The 19,244-nt window shown below is 42.5% G+C and overlaps 1 protein-coding gene across 3 annotated transcripts in view; it reads right to left on the bottom strand.

Annotated features, from left to right (window-relative positions):
- LINGO1 (leucine rich repeat and Ig domain containing 1) overlaps positions 1-19,244 on the bottom strand; it is an 879,967-nt gene that overhangs the window by 475,733 nt on the left and 384,990 nt on the right. For 2 of the 3 annotated variants that reach the window (XM_067471268.1, XM_067471266.1), the window contains one exon: positions 13,457-13,548. The gene's annotated coding sequence lies outside the window, so the exon portion shown is untranslated. The remainder of the gene's footprint in view (positions 1-13,456; positions 13,549-19,244) is intronic. The other variant, XM_067471267.1, reaches the window with a different exon arrangement.

Here is a 19,244-nt window from a genome sequence, read left to right as displayed (position 1 = left end):
AATTTGGAAATATTGGAGCCAAGTTAGATTCTCGTATCTCTGAGTTAAGTCTTCCTGGGATTTTAATTCTAGGATATTAGATTTTTCCCCCCAATAGATCTTTGTATGTTGGCCAAACTTGCCAACCTAGTAGTCTTCTGTGTTTTACCTCTATCAGCGAAATCCATAGTGGGGTTTTTGTATTTGTCCCATACTTTAATGAGCACTGACCGTACAAAATGATTCCCAAAGTTTTTTTCAATTTTTGTTTTTCCATACCAAATGTATGAGTGCCATCCCACTCTCAGGTCAAATCCCTCTAACGTTAAAAGTTTTTTTGTTTTTTAGAGAGGTCCTTTCTTTAACCCAGTATAAAGCACAAGCCTCAAAATAGCAGTTTGCATTTTATACTTATGCAGGAACAGTTTACTATATATTTGCTTTGAGTACAGTTATACAGTTTGGATGTTCATAAGACCTATACTCAAAGACTTTGGACTATGGACTATTGATTAAAAATGATACCCCAGAGAAATTACATCTTATCTGTAACTGAACTTCAATAAGAAATGTGCCTGTATGGCGTATAATGCAAGATGTTTATGAGCAAACAAGATATGTTATTTTTTCAAAGAAGACTTTGTTTTTTTTTCCTCTGAGGGCATATTTTTAAACTAAGAGGTTTCAAGGGACAGTATATGTTTTGGTCCAGTGCAAAGTCAACTTCAATTTCAAAGACTCATTTTCAAAACTTTGCTAGCTAAGTATGTGTATTTTTGTGCAGTGGCATGTCTTTGTCCCTGGCAGTTCAAAGACACGGTTTCTCAGTTTCACCAGTGAGTTACCTGTGAGTCATTACATAAAGAAAAGAGAAAAAGGAGGGAAGGAAGGATGAGAGGGTGGAAGGGAAGGAGGGTGAAAGAGGGAAGTAAGGGAGGGAGGGAAGAAGGAACGAAAGAGAAAAGGGAGGGAAGGAAAGGATGAAAGGGTTGAGGGAAAGGGGGGAGAAAGAGGGGAGGGAGGGAGGGAAGAAGGAAGGAAAGAGAAAAGGGAGGGAAGGAAGGACGAGAGGGTGGAAGGGAAGGAGGGAGAAAGGGGAAGGTAAGGGAAGGAGGGTAGACTGAAGGGAAGAGAAAAGGGAGGGAAGGAAAGAAGGACAAAAGGGTGGAGGGGAAGGAGGGAGAAAAAGGGAGGGAAGGGAGTGAAAAAAGGAAGGAAGGAAAGAGAAAAGGAAGGGAAGGAAGAAAGGATGAGAGGGTGGAAGGGAAGGAGGGAGAAAGAGGGTGGGAATAAGGAAGGAAAGAGAAAAGGGAGGGAAGGAAAGAAGGACAAAATGGTGGAGGAGAAGGGATGAGAAAGAGAGGGAAGGGAGTGAGGGAATAAGGAAGGAAAGTGAAAAGGGAGGGAAGGAAAAAAGGACGAAAGGGTGGAGGGAAAGGAGGGAGAAAGAGGGAGGGAAGGGAGGGAGGAAATAAGAAAGGAAAGAGAAAAGGGAGGGAAGAAAGAAGGATGAAAGAGTGGAGGGGAAGGAGGGAGAAAGAGGGAGGGAAGGGAGGGAAAAGGAAGGAAGGAAAGAGAAAAGAGAGTGAAGGAAGGACAAGAGGGTGGAAGGGAAGGAGGGGGAAAGGGGGAGGTAAGGGAGGGAGGGAAGACAAGGGAAGAGAAAAGGGAGGGAAGGAAAAAAAGGACAAAGGATGGGGGAAGGAGAGAGAAAGAGGGAGGGAAGGGAGTGAAAAAAGGAAGGAAGGAAAGAGAAAAGGAAGGGAAGGAAGAGGGGGTGGAAGGGAAGGAGGGAGAAAGAGGGAGGGAAGGGAGAGAATAAGAAAGGAAAGAGAATCGGGAGGGAAGGAAAGAAGGACAAAAGGGTGGAGGGGAAGGAATGAGAAAGAGGAGGGGAAGGGAGGGCAGGAATAAGGAAAGAAAGGGAAAAGGGAGGGAAGGAAAAAAGGATGAAAGGGTGGAGGGGAAGGAGGGAGAAGGAAGGATGGAAAGGAGGGAAAAGGGAAGGAAAGAAAGGGAAAAGGGGTGAAGGAAGAAAGGATGAGAGGGTGGAAGGGAAGAAGGGAGACAGAGGGAGGGAAGGGAGGTAGGTAGGGAATAAGGAAGGAAAAAGAGAAGGAAGGAAAGAAGGACGAAAGGGTGGAAGGGAAGGAGGGAGAAAAAGGGAGGTAAGGGAGGGAGGGAAGAAGGAAGGAAGGAAGGTAGGACGATAGGGTGAAAGGGAAGGAAGGAGAAAGGGAAGTAAGGGAAGGAGGGAATAAGGAAGGAAAGAGAAAAGGGAGGGAAGTAAAGAAGGATGAAAGGGTGGAAGGGAAAGAGGGAGTAAGAGGGAGGGGAGGGAAGGAGGAAGGAGAAAAGGCTGTGAAGGAAGGACGAGTGAATGGAAGGGAAGGAGTGAGAAAGAGGGAGGTAAGGGATGGAGGGAAGGAAAAATGGAAGGAAAGAATAGTGTGAGAGAGAAGGGCCTGAGAAAAGAGCCCAAGGGGCCCATACCCGACTTAAAGGAACTTAGTTTAGATTTCTGGGCAGTTTGGTTGACATTCAAAAAACTCGGTACGAAAACCTCATTTTTGCCACATGTTGAACAGTCTGATGCCGTTGTGTGGGTTTCTTCTTGTTAAAATTCACATTGGCGAGAATGCCAAAGCACTGATTTCTACGACAGACGAAATGGGAGAACTTCAGAAAAAAACAACATTTTAAGTAAGTTTTTTTTGTAAAAAAAAAAAAAAGCAAAGAAAGCCATCCGTTGATAGAAAAGTTAAATAATTCAGTTAGGGATCAGTTATTTGAATTGATTCTGGATTGCATCTTTCCTTTTTTGGGGGGGCTTTCTCTCTCTGCCTTTGCACGCTATTGATCAACAGACAGATACAGATAAATAGATACCTGCAGTCGGGCATATATTTACTTATGTACATATTTCTTACGATAACGTCGCCGGCTCATTGAAACGCTGCGAGCTGGAAAGCAAGATATTTACATGCACATTTCCAATCATCAGCCGAGGCTCTATTCCGTCTGCTTTTCTTTGCTGAATAATCTGCCTTAATTTAATTGGAAATCTGAATACGGGGAAGAGAAAGCAAGGATCACATCAGCCGCCCAAATCAGCTCTGACTCGGGTTTGCTGCTGATCTTTTGTGCTCAGATCTCTCGATTTGAAGGGTGGCGCGTTTGTATTTACTTTTCCGAGGCTGGCGAAAGGAAGCTTAATTGTTTCTGGCTTACCTTTTTGAATACAATCTGACAAAATGCAAAAAGAGGCTTTGACACCGAGCTGTATTGATCTCTCGCTCTGCCGTAAAACCCTATCATTGGAACTGAAAATGTACTTGTGGGTTATTATTGTTCTGTTTTACGCCGGCTTAATAACTCTGTTTTTGATCCTGAAGGATGATATACTGTAGTTAATGGGAAATCGGCACGACAGCATATGGGATATGTGTTAATGGCCTCTTTCATGGCCATTTTAATGACTCAAAGACAACATACTACGCGGATGCAATATAAAAAGAGAGTCTTTTATATGGATTGGCAGTATGCAGCCAAGGGGATGTTTCTCTGGCTGTTTGCGTGGAGTGCCTAAGGTTGGGCAGATCTGCATTGCTTTTTATCAGGGGTCCTCAAACTATGGCCCACGGGCCGGATACGGCCCTCCAAGGTCATTTACCCGGCCCTCGCTCAGGGTCAATATAAGTCTGAAATGACTTGAAAGCACACAACAACAACAACAACAACAACAACAGTCCTATCTCATGAGCCAAAAGCAGGCCCATACTTCCCACTGCATATTTGTCTATCTATCTATCTATCTATCTATCTATCTATCTATCTATCTATCTATCTATTAGGCCTGGGTAACAACGCAAAAATTTGTTTCTAAAATCGATTTGTAATTGGGGTTTTTTTTTGTTTCGATATTTAAAATAATTACAAAACTTTCCCAAAAAAAAGTTTCGGTATTTACGAAATTTCGTAAATATTTACAAAACATTTTGTAAAGATGGCACCCTTTTTTCCAATATTTTTTCAATATTTTTTAAATTTAATTATTAATTTAGTAGAATAGGGATTAATTATTATTAATTATTATTAAGGAGGGAAGGCAGGCACTCACTCGCTCGCCGCTCGCTCGCCCCTCTCGCTCGCCGCTCGCTCGCCCCTCTCGCTCCAGCAGACAAGAGTTCTTCCTCCCACCCTGAACATTATTCCACAGATATATATCAACCCCACTTGCCTAGTTTCCAACAGACCTCACAACCTCTGAGGATGCCTGCCATAGATGTGGGTGAAATGTCAGGAGAGAGTGCTTCCGCCCCTCTCGCTCGCCGCTCGCTCGCCCCTCTCGCTCACCGCTCGCTATTATTATTAATAGGCAATGCTAAGCAAGCTGGCCAATTGCAACATTCAGGCAGGAAGCAGCCAGACCATGAAGCTGCAAGGCCATTCGATGCTCATCAAGCTGGCCAGCTGCAACATTCACGCTTGCCTCCAGCAGACAAGAGTTCTTCCTCCCACCCTGAACATTATTCCACAGATATATCAACCCCACTTGCCTAGTTTCCAACAGACCTCACAACCTCTGAGGATGCCTGCCATAGATGTGGGTGAAATGTCAGGAGAGAGTGCTTCCGCCCCTCTCGCTCGCCGCTCGCTCGCCCCTCTCGCTCGCCCCTCTCAGCAAGCATCGGCAGGCGGCCATCTTACGTATTTCCGAAATGGACGGAAATACAAAATTTTTTGGCGCCTGCCGTTTCGATATTTAAAAACACTTCCAGGTTAAAAAAAATGTTTTGTAATCGTTTCGTAATTCAAAAAATAACGAATTTTTTAACGAATTACGAATTAACGAAACAAATTGACCAGCCCTACTATCTATCTATATGCTCTGTGCATAATGAGTTCCTTAAAAACAAAAGAACCAATGAACGAAATCTTACTTACTTACTTAGGCGATCCCTCGTTGGACGAGTAAGATGGTCTTCCATCATGGGTTTCCTTGTGGGTCCGCATGTGGCCACTTACTTACTTAGGCGATCCCTCGTTGGACGCCGTTGAGGTCTTTGGGTCTTCGGACTGTGCTTGGTCTGGGACCTCCCCCGCGGCCACTCCTGGGAGTGCACGACTCCAGTTGTTGTGCCCACAGGTTCATCGGAACACGCAAGCCCCCTCACCACGACAAGGTGACAGTCCAACGAATTTTTTAACGAATTACGAATTAACGAAACAAATTGACCAGCCCTACTATCTATCTATATGCTCTGTGCATAATGAGTTCCTTAAAAACAAAAGAACCAATGAACGAAATCACACCAAATTTGGCAACAAAACGTCTCACAACACAAGGAGTGACCATCACTCAAAACATTATGATTTTGTCATTTGGGAGTTGTAGTTGCTGGGATTTATAGTTCACCTACAATCAAAGAGAATTCTGAACTCCACCAATGATGGAATTGAACCAAACTTGGCACACAAAACTCCCCTAACCAACAGAAAATACTAGCAGCATTTGGTGGGCATTGACCTTGAGTTTGGGAGTTGTAGTTCCCCTACATCCAGAGAGCACTGTGGACTCAAACAATGATGGATCTGGACCAAACTTGGCTCAAATATTCCAAATGTCCAAATATGAACACAGATGGAGTTTGGGAAAAATAGACCTTGACATTTAGGAGTTGTAGTCACTGGGATTCACAGTTCACCTACAATCAAAGAGCATTCTGAACCCCACGAATGACAGAATTGGGGCAAACTTCCCATACAGAACCCCTATGACCAACAGAAAATACTTAAGGCCATCCAATCCAACTCCCTTCACCAGGGCAAGAAAACGTAATCAAAGCCCTCCCGACAAAGAGCCATCCAGCCATAGATATAGAGAGATAGATATAATTCACACACACACACAGATATAGTATCATAGATTTGAAAGTGACCCCTAAAGAAGGACAATTATATGTCGCATGTTCCAGAGGAAGCAAACGAGACAATCTCCACATCAACACTGACAAAGAAACAGCAAGGAATACTGTTTACCCACAAGCATAAAGAAATTATATATATTAGAAACCAACACTTTCTCATTATTTTATTTTCCAGATCAACAGACTGGGCCACAACAATGCCTGGCAGGGGACCGCTAGTATTTGTTAAAATTGTTCATCATTTTAATTATTGTATTAAGTTGTTTTTTTGCGCTACAAATAAGATATGCGCAGTGTGCATAAGAAGTCATTCATATTTTTTTTTCAAATTATAATCTGGCCCTCCAACAGTTGGAGCGACTGTGATGTGGCCCACTGTTTAAAACGTTTGAGGACCCCTGCTATATATAATGCAGCTTGAAACTGAGCCCTATCTACACTGCCATATAATATGGTCAATGTATTTATTATTTATTTATTTAAAACATTTATATTCCGCCCTTCTCACCCCAAAGGGGTGATCTACAGAGACACTCGCTGGAACACCTCAGCAAGCAAGAGTCCAAAAGTGACAAGCTCAAACCCAGAACCTCAATCCATGGCTTATACCAAGTGAGAGACTCCCTCCTGGGCACACAGAAAACTGGGCGACCTGGAAGGCGCTGAACCGACTATGCTCTGGCACCACCAGATGCAGAGACAACCTTAAGAAATGGGGCCACAAAGTGGAATCCACGACATGCGAGTGTGGAGAAGAGCAAACCACAGACCATCTGCTGCGATGCACAGTATTTTCAGTCAACTGCTTCCACAGCCTGCAGTCACTCTGGAACCTTTTACATACACTTGAGCACATGCCCGGCCATTGTCAGTTTTACCATTATCTTTCTCCCATTCTAGATGATATTACAAACTTACCACAGCACACAGTTATATTTTGTCTTAGCAGACAGGTTCTTTAATTACATATAGCCTTCGATGCACAACATCACAGCACAAGGAGAAATATACACTGTACATGACTTCCTTATATACAATTCATTTACACATAGCAATCACCGATTGGTTCCCAACTCATTGACTCAACTCAAACCCAGGATTGCATCATTCACAATCACCTGGACTAGGCCGGAACACATTCCCAAAATGAAGTTCTATATACAGTTAATGCATGACTCAGCATTTCCAATAGAAGCCCATTAGCAGTGCATGACTCAGCTATATTACATTGCAATACATTGTAAAACCTGACAGGTGGAGTTTGGGGAAAATAGACCTTGACATTATTTATTCATTCATTCATTCATTCATTTATTTATTTATTTATTTACCGTATTTATATACCACCTTTCTCAGCCCGAAGGTGACTCAAGGCAGTTTACAGTTGGCACAATTCGATGCCCCCAACAACATAAAATACAATTTAAAAACATTTAGCAAATAATATAAATACCATACAAAACCAATAAAAACATAAATCCTCAGCATTTGGGAGTTGTAGTTGCTGGGACTTATAGTTCACCCACAATCAAAGAGCATTCTGAACCTCACCAACGATAGAATTGAGCCAAACTTCCCACACAGAACCCCCATGGCCAACAGAAAATACTGTGATTGGTGGGCATTGGCCTTGAGTTTTGGAGTTGTAGTTCACCTACATCCAGAGAGCACTGTGGACTTAAACTATGATGAATCGGGACCAAAATGGGCGTGAATACTCAATATGCCTAAATGTGAACACTGGTGGAGTTTGGAGAAAATAGACCTTGACATTTGGAAGTTGTAGTAGCTGGGACTTATAGTTCACCTACAATCAAAGAGCATTCTGAACTCCACCAATGATAGACTTGAACCAAACTTGGCACACAGAACTCCCATGACCAAGAGAAAATACTGGAAGGTTTTGGTGGGCATTGACCTTGGGTTTTGGAGTTGTAGTTCACTTAAATCCAAGAGCACTGTGGACTCAAACAATGATGGATCTGGACCAAACTTGGCATGAATACTCAATATGTCCAAATGTGAACACTGGTGGAGTTTGGGGGATATTGACTTTGACATCTGGGAGTTGTGATTGCTGGGACTTATAGCTCATCTACAATCAAAGAGCATTCTGAACCCCACCAATGATAGAATTGGGCCAAACTTCCCAACAGAAAATACTATGGGTTGTTGTAGGTTTTTCCGGGCTATCTGGCCATGTTCTAGAGGCATTTTCTCCTGACGTTTCACCTGCATCTATGGCAAGCATCCTCAGAGGTAGGAGGATCCTACCTCTGAGGATGCTTGCCATAGATGCAGGTGAAACGTCAGGAGAAAATGCCTCTAGAACATGGCCATATAGCCCAGAAAAACCTACAACAACCCAGTGATTCCGGCCATGAAAGCCTTCGACAATACAGAAAATACTATGTTTTCTGATGGTCTTTGGTGACCCCTCTGACACCCTCTCGCAACCCTCTCAAGGGGTCCTGCCCCACAGGTTGTGAAACGCTGGCATACCAGAACAACATGACTCTGACTATATCCAACCCAAATGGCAATAGTAAAAAAAAAAATCAGAAAAAATTATTATTCCGTTATTACAAGCAGAAGTAAGTAAAGCTTCTTAAATTGCTGGTATATTTATCGTGTCATCAGCAACCATTGTATTACAATTCTAACAGAGCAAAACAAACACAGAGATTAAAAAGAAAAAGGAAGAAAAAAACCCACAGATTTTGCAAATTTGGTTAAATGTCCTTTGACCAGTATCTGGCCACTTGGAGTGCCCCTGGTGTTACTATAAGAAGGTCCTCCATTGTGCATGTGGCAGGGCTCAGGTTGCATTGCAGCGGGTGGTCAGTGGTTTGCTCTTCTCCACACTCGCATGCCGAGGATTCCACCCTGTAGCCCCATTTTTGAAGGTTGGCTCTACATCTTGTGGTGCCAGAGCGCAGTCTGTTCAGCGCCTTCCAAGTTGCCCAGTCTTCTGAGTGCCCAGGGGGGAGTCTCTCATCTGGTATCACCCATGAATTGAGGTGCTGGGTTTGGGCCTGCCACTTTTGGAGTCTCGCTTGCTGGGGTGTTCCAGCGAGTGTCTCTGTAGATCTAAGAAAACTATGTCTTGATTTAAGTCGTTGACGTGCTGGCTGATACCCAAACAGGGGATGAGCTGGAGATGTCTCTGCCTTGGTCCTTTCACTATTGGCTGCTACTTCCCGGCGGATGTCAGGTGGTGCAATACCGGCTAAGCGGTGTAATTTCTCTAGTGGTGTAGGGCGCAGACACCCTGTGATAATGCGGCATGTCTCATTAAGAGCCACATCTACTGTTTTAGTGTGGTGAGATGTGTTCCACACTGGGCATGCATACTCAGCAGCAGAGTAGCACAGCGCAAGGGCAGATGTCTTCACTGTGCCTGGTTGTGATCCCCAGGTTGTGCCAGTCAGCTTTCGTATGATGTTGTTTCTAGCGCCCACTTTTTGTTTGATGTTCAGACAGTGCTTCTTGTAGGTCAGAGCACGGTCCAAAGTGACTCCCAGGTATTTGGGTGCATTGCAATGCTCCAGTGGGATTCCTTCCCAGGTAATCCTCAGAGCTTGGGATGCTTGTCTGTTCTGGTATCCATATAGCCATAGATTGCTACATCATTAGATTTCTCATTGCTCAAAAAGTCCAATCTGCCTCAAAAATCTCCATTTTTTCCCTTAAAATCCATGCCAGCTTAGCAATTTGGGGTCAACGTTGGATTACAGATAGCCTTCTTCTTTTCCACTGCATTAGCCGCTCCTCCTTCTCCAAGGTGGGTTGTTTGGCTCGACAACAAGCCTTCACCTCCCTCACCTACCTAGGCCTTTTGCTTGACTTGGAATGAATAAATAATCACACCCCAGGACATTGCGTTGCAAGGCACATCCTGACAGCTCCGCACAACTTCTCCAAACGCTGAGGCCTGTCAGTTGCCTTTTAGCAAACATAAGCAACGGGGCTTGTCTGGAGACAGATGAGAAGAGCTGGCGTTTGCGGAGACATGTCCGGTGTACATGATTTTTTCTTTTTTTTTGGCTCAGCCAGAAATGGTCACGTTTGCTGGGAAAGAGACAATGGAGGGCAGGGAGCAAAGAATGAGGGAATAGGAGAGGAATGCTAGATTTGAAGAACGTTAGCTGACAGTGCAACCTTATGCTGCGTCTACTCTGCAGAATGAATGCAGTTTGACACTGTCACCGCCATCGCTGTGGAATCCTGGGGGTTGTATTTTGGTGAGCATCATAGAATCATAGAGTTGGAAGAGACTTCATGGGCCATCCAGTCCAACCCCATTCTGCCAAGAAGCAGGAATATTGCATTCAAATCACCCCTGACATTTCTTAATTGTCACCCCTTTCTTAATTAAGAAATACTGGAGAGAAATTCACTTAGCAGCACAAAAAATCTTAAAAACAAATTTTCCACAGCTCCCAGAAATGTATCTATTAGGCATATCCTACTCCAAATTTAATAAAAACCAGGAAAAAGTTTTCTTTCTGATTAGCACAGCGGCTAGGATACTGTTAGCTAAAATGTGGAAGCAAAAAGATACCCCGACAATAGAAGAGTGGATTATAAAGACACTAGACATAATACAAATGGATTGTTTATCCCAACATCTGAACAATTCAACAAAAAGGACAGACTGGGAGGGTTTCAAAGACTTTATTAAAGAAAAAAAGATGACTATGATAATAGACATATCCAGCATCTGAAGAAAATCAATAGACGGAGACAGCGCCGGAAAAGTCATAGAAACACGGACAAAACCAACAGAAGGGAACAGTTTCGCTTTGAAGACTTTGGGAAGTTCATCACATCGGGGGGGGGGGGGGGGAGGGAGGAAGGGGGAGGGAGAGGGTGGGAAGGGGATAAAGGACTTTCCCTCTTTTCCTTTTTTTTTTTTTTCTTTTTTTCTTCTCTTTCGCTTCCCCACATACTCTTACTCTATCTCACTGTCTTTTTTTTTGCCCTCCTTTCCGTTCTATTATGTAACATAAAAATTTTCACAATAAAAATCATTTAAAAAAAAAAAATCACCCCTGACAGATGGCCAGAGAGTTCCACTGCTGAACGGCTCTCACAGTCAGGAAGATCTTCTTCATGTTCAGATGAAATCTCCTCTCTTGTAGTTTGAAGAATCATAGAATCATAGAATCATAGAATCAAAGAGTTGGAAGAGACCTCATGGGCCATCCAGTCCAACCCCATTCTGCCAAGAAGCAGGAATATTGCATTCAAAGCACCCCTGACAGATGGCCATCCAGCCTCTGTTTAAAAGCTTCCAAAGAAGGAGCCTCCACCACACTCCAGGGCAGAGAGTTCCACTGCTGAACGGCTCTCACAGTCAGGAAGTTCTTCCTCATGTTCAGATGCAATCTCCTCTCTTGTAGTTTGAAGCCATTGTTCCGCGTCCTAGTCTCCAAGGAAGCAGAAAACAAGCTTGCTCCCTCCTCTCTGTGGCTTCCTCTCACATATTTATACATGGCTATTAGGCCTGGGTAACAATGGAAAAATTTGTTTCTAAACTCGTTTCGTTTTTAGGGGGTCCATTGCGTTTCGTTTTTTAAAAGAATTCCGAATTTTTCTTTTAAAAAATTTCGTTATTTACGAAATTTTGTAAATTTCGAATTGATTCGTTAATGGTGGACGCAATTGCGCAATACGCTAAAAAACCCTCCAAATGGGACAGGGGGAACTTCTGAAGCTTCCCTCTCCCTCTGTTGTTGACTGTTGGTGTGATAATTTATTTTTTTATCACTGATAAAACAAACAACAACTATCAAACTTGCATCAGACATACGGAAATAATAACGAAACGATTTCGAAATGATTTCGAAACGATTTCGAACCAATTACGAAACAATTACGAAATAAATTGAAAAAATCATTTCGATTTGTAGTTGCTCCTGCATGGCTCAATATCGGATCGTAAGCTAATTTAAATATGAATCAATAACGAATTACGAAATTAACGAACGAAACCGCCCAGCCCTAATGGCTATCATATCTCCTCTCAGCCTTCTCTTTTTCAGGCTAAACGTGCCCAGCTCCTTAAGCTGCTCCTCATAGGGCTTGTTCTCCAGACCCTTGATCATTTTAGTCGCCCTCCTCTGGACACATTCCAGCTTGTCAATATCTCTCTTGAATTGTGGTGCCCAGAATTGGACACAATATTCCAGATGTGGTCTAACCAAAGCAGAATAGAGGGGTAGCATGACTTCCCTGGATCTAGACACTATGCTCCTATTGATGCAAGCCAAAATCCCATTGGCGTTTTTTGCCGCCACATCACATTGTTGGCTCATGTTTAACTTGTTGTCCACGAGGACTCCAAGATCTTTTTCACATGTACTACTCTCGAGCCGGGCACCCCCCATTCTGTATCTTTGCATTTCGTTTTTCCTGCCGAAGTGGAGTATCTTGCATTTGTCCCTGTTGAACTTCATTTTGTGAGTTTTGGCCCATCTCTCTAATCCGTCAAGATCGTTTTGAATTCTGCTCCTGTCCTCTGGAGTATTGGCTATCCCTCCCAATTTGGTGCCATCTGCAAACTTGATGATCCTGCCTTCTAACCCTTCATCTAAGTCATTCATAAAGATGTTGAACTTGTTAAAAAGCCACTTGTCATCCATCAGATTTAGGAGCTCAAGTCTAGCACCCAAATTCACATTTATTTAAAGAGAGAAAGAAGAATGCAAAGATGCCTTAAACACGCATACCCAACCAAATAGGGGGAAATCATGAATACTGATTGATTATTGATAGGAGAATGTGTGTGTATTTGTGAGGAACATAACAGGGATTGTCCTTGGACAATAATATCAGTGGAACATATGGAATGATGAATCATATATGGTTTGAAACACGGAGTGGGACAGCTGCCACACGGTGACTAAAATGGCACCATTGCCGATGACGGTTTTTTCGGATCTCCCACACAAGCCCTGCGGAGATTCAGGGTCAACGTTGTCATGCTTGGTTTATTTTCCATTTCAAAACCCCGCTGTAGCATTCAGCAAAAATCAATTGAAAATGGTCGCACCTGGATGATGAGGACCCACTAGAGTTGGAGAGTCCAAAGTTTGCAAACCTTTGCTAATAATAACATAGGTAAAGGTAAAGGTAGTCCCCTGACATTAAGTCCAGTCATGTCTGACTCTGGGGTGTGGTGCTCATCTCCATTTCTAAGCCGAAGAGCCAGCGTTGTCCTTAGACACCTCCAAGGTCATGTGGCCGGCATGATGGCATGGAGCGCCGTTACCTTCCCGCCAGAGCGGTACCTATTGATCTACTCACATTTGCATCTTTTCGAACTGCTAGGTTGGCAGAAGCTAGGGCTGACAGCGGAAGCTCACGCCGCTCCCCGGAATCGAACCTGCGACCTTTCGATCAACAAGCTCAGCAGCTCAGTGCTTTAACCCACTGCGCCACCGGGGGCTCCTAATAATAACATAACCATGACTAAAAAGACTCAGATCAGATGTTCTGGTCATATTGGCTGAACTAACAACAGATGGAGTAAATCAGAATACCTCCGAATGGTGGACATCCCATACCTTTCTGGGAAGGTCTTCAGCCAATAATTGGGTAAAACTATTCAATTCACCAGGATGAAGTCGAAGACCTAGTGGAAAAAAAACCAGAAAAAGGAGATGGTCAACTATTTGTTGAAGCTTGGTATCTAAATACAAATAAATTTGCGAGATTTATCTTCTTATTCTTCTTTTCATACGTGCATTAGCAAGTATGAAAAGAAGATGTTATATAAATACTAGCGGTCCCCTGCCATGCGTTGCTGTGTTCACGTTTGGGCATATTGAATATTCGTGTAAAGTTTGGCCCAGATCCATCATTGTTTGAGTCCACAGTAATCTCTGAATGTAGGTGAACTATAACTCCAAAAGCAAAGGACACTGCCTACCAAACCCTTTCAGTATTTTCTGTTGGTCATGGGAGAATTGTGTGCCAAGTTTGGTTCAATTCCATCTTGGTGGGGTTCAGAATGCTCTTTGATTGTAGGTGAACTATAAATCCCAGCAACTACAACTCCCAAATGACAAAATCATGTTTTTTTTTTTTGAGTGAAGGACATACATTGTCCGGATAGGTGTCTTGTGTCCAAATTTGGCGTCAATTCGTCAAATTTGAGTTCTGTTAATCCCACAAACGAACATTACATTTTTATTTATATAGATTTTTAGTTTATATTTTATTGTCATTGGATGTTTTTTTATTTGCATTGCTGTACTATATTGTAGGGCTTGGCCTCAGGTAAGTTGCTCTGAGTTCCCTTGGGGAGATGGTGGCGGGGTATAAATAAAGTTTATGATTGCAGATGGCCAATTTTCTCACACCAGAAGCGACTTGCAGTCTCTCAAGTCGCTCCTGACATGACCAACCCCCCCCCTCCCAAAAACAAACAAACCATATAGCCACAGGAAACTTGATGGTACATAGACTCAGATTTATCTATCTATCTATATATCTATATATCTTTTTAAATCTCTCACCTTTCCTTCCCTTCCTGGCAAGCTGCCAGTCATGCAGAAGGGAGAGGTGGGCGTGGCCAAGCACAGCACTCCTTGGAGATCGCTGGGGGTGTGGCCTTCAGGAAAAGCTGTTCTTACCCACGCCCACCTCCTTCCTCTTTGCATTGGTGGCTTTGCGAGGTGGGCTTTGCGAGGTGGGCGTGGCTACACCCAGCTCTTACGCATCGTCGCTTGTCACCAAGGAGGTAGCCACGCCCACCTTGCAAAGCCCACCTTGCGAAGCCGCCGATGCAAAGAGGAAGGAGGTGGGCGTGGGTAAGACCAGCTGTTCCTGAAGGCCACACCCCCAGCATTTACGATTCACTTCCGGAAGTCATAAGGAAGATGGCGGACACACCTTCGATATGGCAAAAACACTTCCGGGTTGCCAAAACGCGTTGATATTGCTTCTAAAGGTATTTTATTTACGATTTCATAATGATATTAGAAATTAACAAGCTGGATCAACCAAGCCTTCTATCTATCTATCTATCTATCTATCTATCTATCTATCTATCTATCTATCTATCAGGGCTGGGCAACCACGGAAAAAATTGTTTCTAAACTAGATTCGTTTTTTGGGTTTTTTTGCATTTCGATATTTAAAAGAATTCCGAAATTTTTCTTTAAAAAGGTTCGATATTTACGAAATTTCATAAATTACAAAACAATACGAAACAATTACGAATCGATTCGTTAATGGCGGACGCGACCGCGAAATACGCTAAAAAACCTCCAAATGGGACAGGGGGAACTTCTGAAGCTTCCCTCTCCCTCTGTTGTTGACTGTTGGTGTGATATTTATAATATTTTTCACTGATAAAACAAACAACAACTATAAAACTTGCACGAGACATGTGGAAATAATAACAAAACGATTTTGAAATGATTTCGAAACGATTTTGAAACAATTACGAAACGAATTTAAAAATTCGTTTCATTTTTTAGTTGCTCCTGAATGGTTCGTTATCGCTTCGTAACAAAAAAAATTAACGAATTTTTAACGAATTACGAAATTACGAAACGAAACCGCCCAGCCCTAATAAGGAATATGGCGGACACGCCTTCGATATGGCAAAAACACTTCCGGGTTACCAAAACGTGTTGATATTGCTTCTAAAGGTATTTTATTTACGATTTCATAATGATATTAGAAATTAACGATCTGGATCAACCAAGCCTACTATCTATCTATCTATCTATCTATCTATCTATCTATCTATTGGTTCCAGTGCATAAAGATGTTGACTTGAATATTATCATTTTGTCTCAGCTGGAATAGACTCACTGAAACACCCGTTGTACACTGACTCAGCACATAGCAGAGTCCCATTTATCCAATGGGTCCACACTAGTAGGGAATAACACAATGATTCAGGTGAGTATATTCTAACACATATAAAAAGGCCTTAATGAAATTTCACGACTCCCCATATGTCCCAATCTGTAAACAACTCCTGGAAGATGCACCCAAAAGCTCATAATCTTGCCCAGCAGGTAGAAAACTATGGAAATGCTTTGCCCTGATATGCAAGAATGAAAGAAGGAACAATTTCCATCTCTGCTCGAGATGCTATCCATGCGATTGGTTGGGAGTGCAATTCCAGGGAATATTTATCCTCCAGCGAATTGCTTGGATTTAAGGGAGGGAAATTGCACTCTTATCTTTGACGATATACAAACACAGGGCGAAACAACCGAAGCTTAACTAAGACAGAGCAGGCAAACAAATCCGTGCTTACACCTTGACGCACAAGCGGGCTTCCCGCCCAGCTTTCCAGCATAAACCAATAAACAGATGGCTCCACTATGTTATAGCTCTTTACAGCCTTGCAGCTTCTGCCTTCCTCTGATAATAAACATTTTCCTGGCTCGTGTCCTGAAGGGAAGAGGAGACTGCTGTGGCTTTGTGAAATGATAAATCTCCTAAACTATCTACTTACGGGATACTTGGGTGGAGAAAAATGCCCTTTTTATGGTTGATTTGCATCCTGCAGCACTCCGATTATATTTCCCAGGATGCCGAGTCCTCTGTCTGTTTGGTTTGCTCCTCTTTCGAAAAAGGCAGGGACCAAGGGGCTGGGATTACATCCTTGTCAACATTTGGGGAAGCAGTCTAGGAAGCAGGAGATGGAAGCGTTCTGCAGGATGATGGCTCCACAGCTAGAGAAGAAGACAAGAACATGGAGGACCCCGGCCAATTGTTTTTAACTCATGCCACAAACAGGGGCGGCTCAACCATTATGCAGAGTAAGCCTTTGCAGTATAGTTGATTTTGTCCAGGGGTGCTCTTGAGGTGCTCTTGGGGGAAAATAGACCTTGACATATGCGAGTTGTAGTTACCGGGATGTATAGTAAGCTTGGGTAACAACGGAAAAATTTGTTTCTAAACTCGTTTCGTTTTTAGGGGTCCATCGCGTTTCATTTTTTAAAATAATTCCGAAATTTTCCTTTTAAAAATTTCGAAATATATGAAATTTCGTAAAATTACGAATCGATTCGTTAATAACGGACGCGATTGTGCAATATGCTAAAAAAAAAAAACCTCCAAATGGGACAGGGGGAACTTCTGAAGCTTCCCTCTCCCTCTGTTGTTGACTGTTGGTTCCTATTCATCGAAGGGCTTTCACCCTGGCCCGATGCCACGCTCTCCCATCAGCTGTACTGGAAGGCCACTACCGGAAGATCCCTTTCCCAGAGAGACTCTGCCCCTGTGACTCGGGTCATGTAGAAACAATAGAACATGTGCTCCTTCAGTGCCCGTTCTACAGGGATATCCATGCCAGGCTTATCTTACCTCTGATAGACAAGCACCCAGGCCATTCAGGACAATTTTATACCCCCCTGCTACTTGCAGATACTAATTCAGCTACAACCTACAGTGTTGCAAAGTTCTGTGCAGCAGCATACAAAATCCGCCAGGGAATGACTAGTTCCAAAAGTCAACCGTGTGTCCAGTAATCTTCTTCCCAGAATCTACAATTTGGTGATGGATCTGGGCATTGTATGTTTTTACCCTGTTCCCCCTTCTGCTCCCTCACCCATATTGTGTTTTTAGTAGTTATATTTATATTTTTAATGTACCAAACATGCCAGGTTTGTCTGGAAATGTGACATTATTTCCTGTGCTGGTCAATGACTGAAATAAATATTTTGATTTTTTTTTTTACTGTTGGTGTGATAAAACAAACAACTATATTATATTATATTATTATAATATTATAATATTATATTATATTATATTATTGTATATTATATTATTATAATATATTATATTATATTATATATTATATATTATATATTATATTATTATTATAATATTATTATATTATATATAATATATAATATAATATAATAATAATATAGTAATATAATATATAATATAATATCATAATATAATATAATACACAATACTATAATATAATAGCAGCTGTACCTGGCATCGCATTTCTGTGGCATAGAGTGAGGGTATGAAAAATAAAGTAATGAGAAATTTTGGGCAAGAAGGATGCCAGGAGAAAGAGGAGGGAGGGGGGAATGTGGGATTTTCCAGCTGGAAGGAAGGAAGGAAGGAAGGAAGGAAGGAAGGAAGGAAGGAAGGAAAGAAGGAAGGAAAGAAGGAAGGAAGGAAGGAAGGAAGGAAGGAAGGAAGGAAAGAAGGAAGGAAGGAAGGAAAGAAGGAAGGAAGGAAGGAAGGAAGGAAGGAAGGAAGGAAGGAAAGAAGGAAGGAAAGAAGGAAGGAAGGAAGGAAGGAAGGAAGGAAGGAAGGAAGGAAGGAAGCCCAGTGCAGCCCAGAGTGAGGCAAGAAGAAGCATGAGGAAAGAGGAGGGAAGCAGCAGAGCAAAGGGACCAGAAGTGGGGTAAATGCGAGATTGTAAAACTTGCACCAGACATACGGAAATAATTACGAAATAATTATGAAATAATTACGAAATAATTACGAAAATTGGAAAAATTGTTTCGATTCTTAATTCTCCTCACCCTATTCCTGCATGGCTCAATATTGGATCGTAAGCTAATTTAAATACGAATTAATAACGAATAACAAAACTAACAAACTGGATCGCCCAAGCCTACTTTGTAGTATAGTTGATTTTGTCCAGAGGCGCTCTTGAGGCGCTCTTGGGGGAAAATAGACCTTGACATATGCAAGTTGTAGTTACTGGGATGTATAGTTCACCTACAATCAAAGAGCATTCTGAACTCCACCAATGATGGAATTGAACCAAATATGGCACACAGAACTCCCACAATGAACAGAAAATATATATCAGTGATTGGTTGGGGGGGGGGGGGGGCACCAAAATACTGTTTGTTTACTGTTGAAAATTACCTAGGGCTGCCTCTGGCCGCAAACTAATAGCAACATTTTCTTTGGAAGCTGCTCTATATTCATTTAGCCAAAACCCTTTCCATTTCCCCATGTTGTGTTACTCAAATTCTATGTTCACTCAGATCCCAAAAACTGCATCCATTATGGTTTGTGTTTTAAAAAGATTCATGACATTGGCAAGGCAGATATGGTTTGCGTGTGCCACGCTGTTTGAGCTTCCAACTGCCTCAGAGTTGCATGCTTGCCAGCGCCAATGTGAAGAGCCTAAGTCCCAGATGGATCTGTTGACTGGCACAGATACATGGGCCAAAGTGGAATTTGTGGAGACTCCATCTCCGCATATGGAGTTTGCATAGAGTCCGTATCCACATGTAGATCTAGCACAGACACAAGTAGACAGCTGTAGACTTTGCCTAGAATTTACCCAGGCTCTCTCTCTACATATAGAATTCGCCCAGA

Source organism: Anolis sagrei, chromosome 9 (assembly GCF_037176765.1).
Source record: "Anolis sagrei isolate rAnoSag1 chromosome 9, rAnoSag1.mat, whole genome shotgun sequence".
Lineage (NCBI taxonomy): Eukaryota > Metazoa > Chordata > Lepidosauria > Squamata > Dactyloidae > Anolis > Anolis sagrei.
Note: the sequence above shows the minus strand (reverse complement) of the source record. Positions and strands in the feature narration are given on the sequence as shown.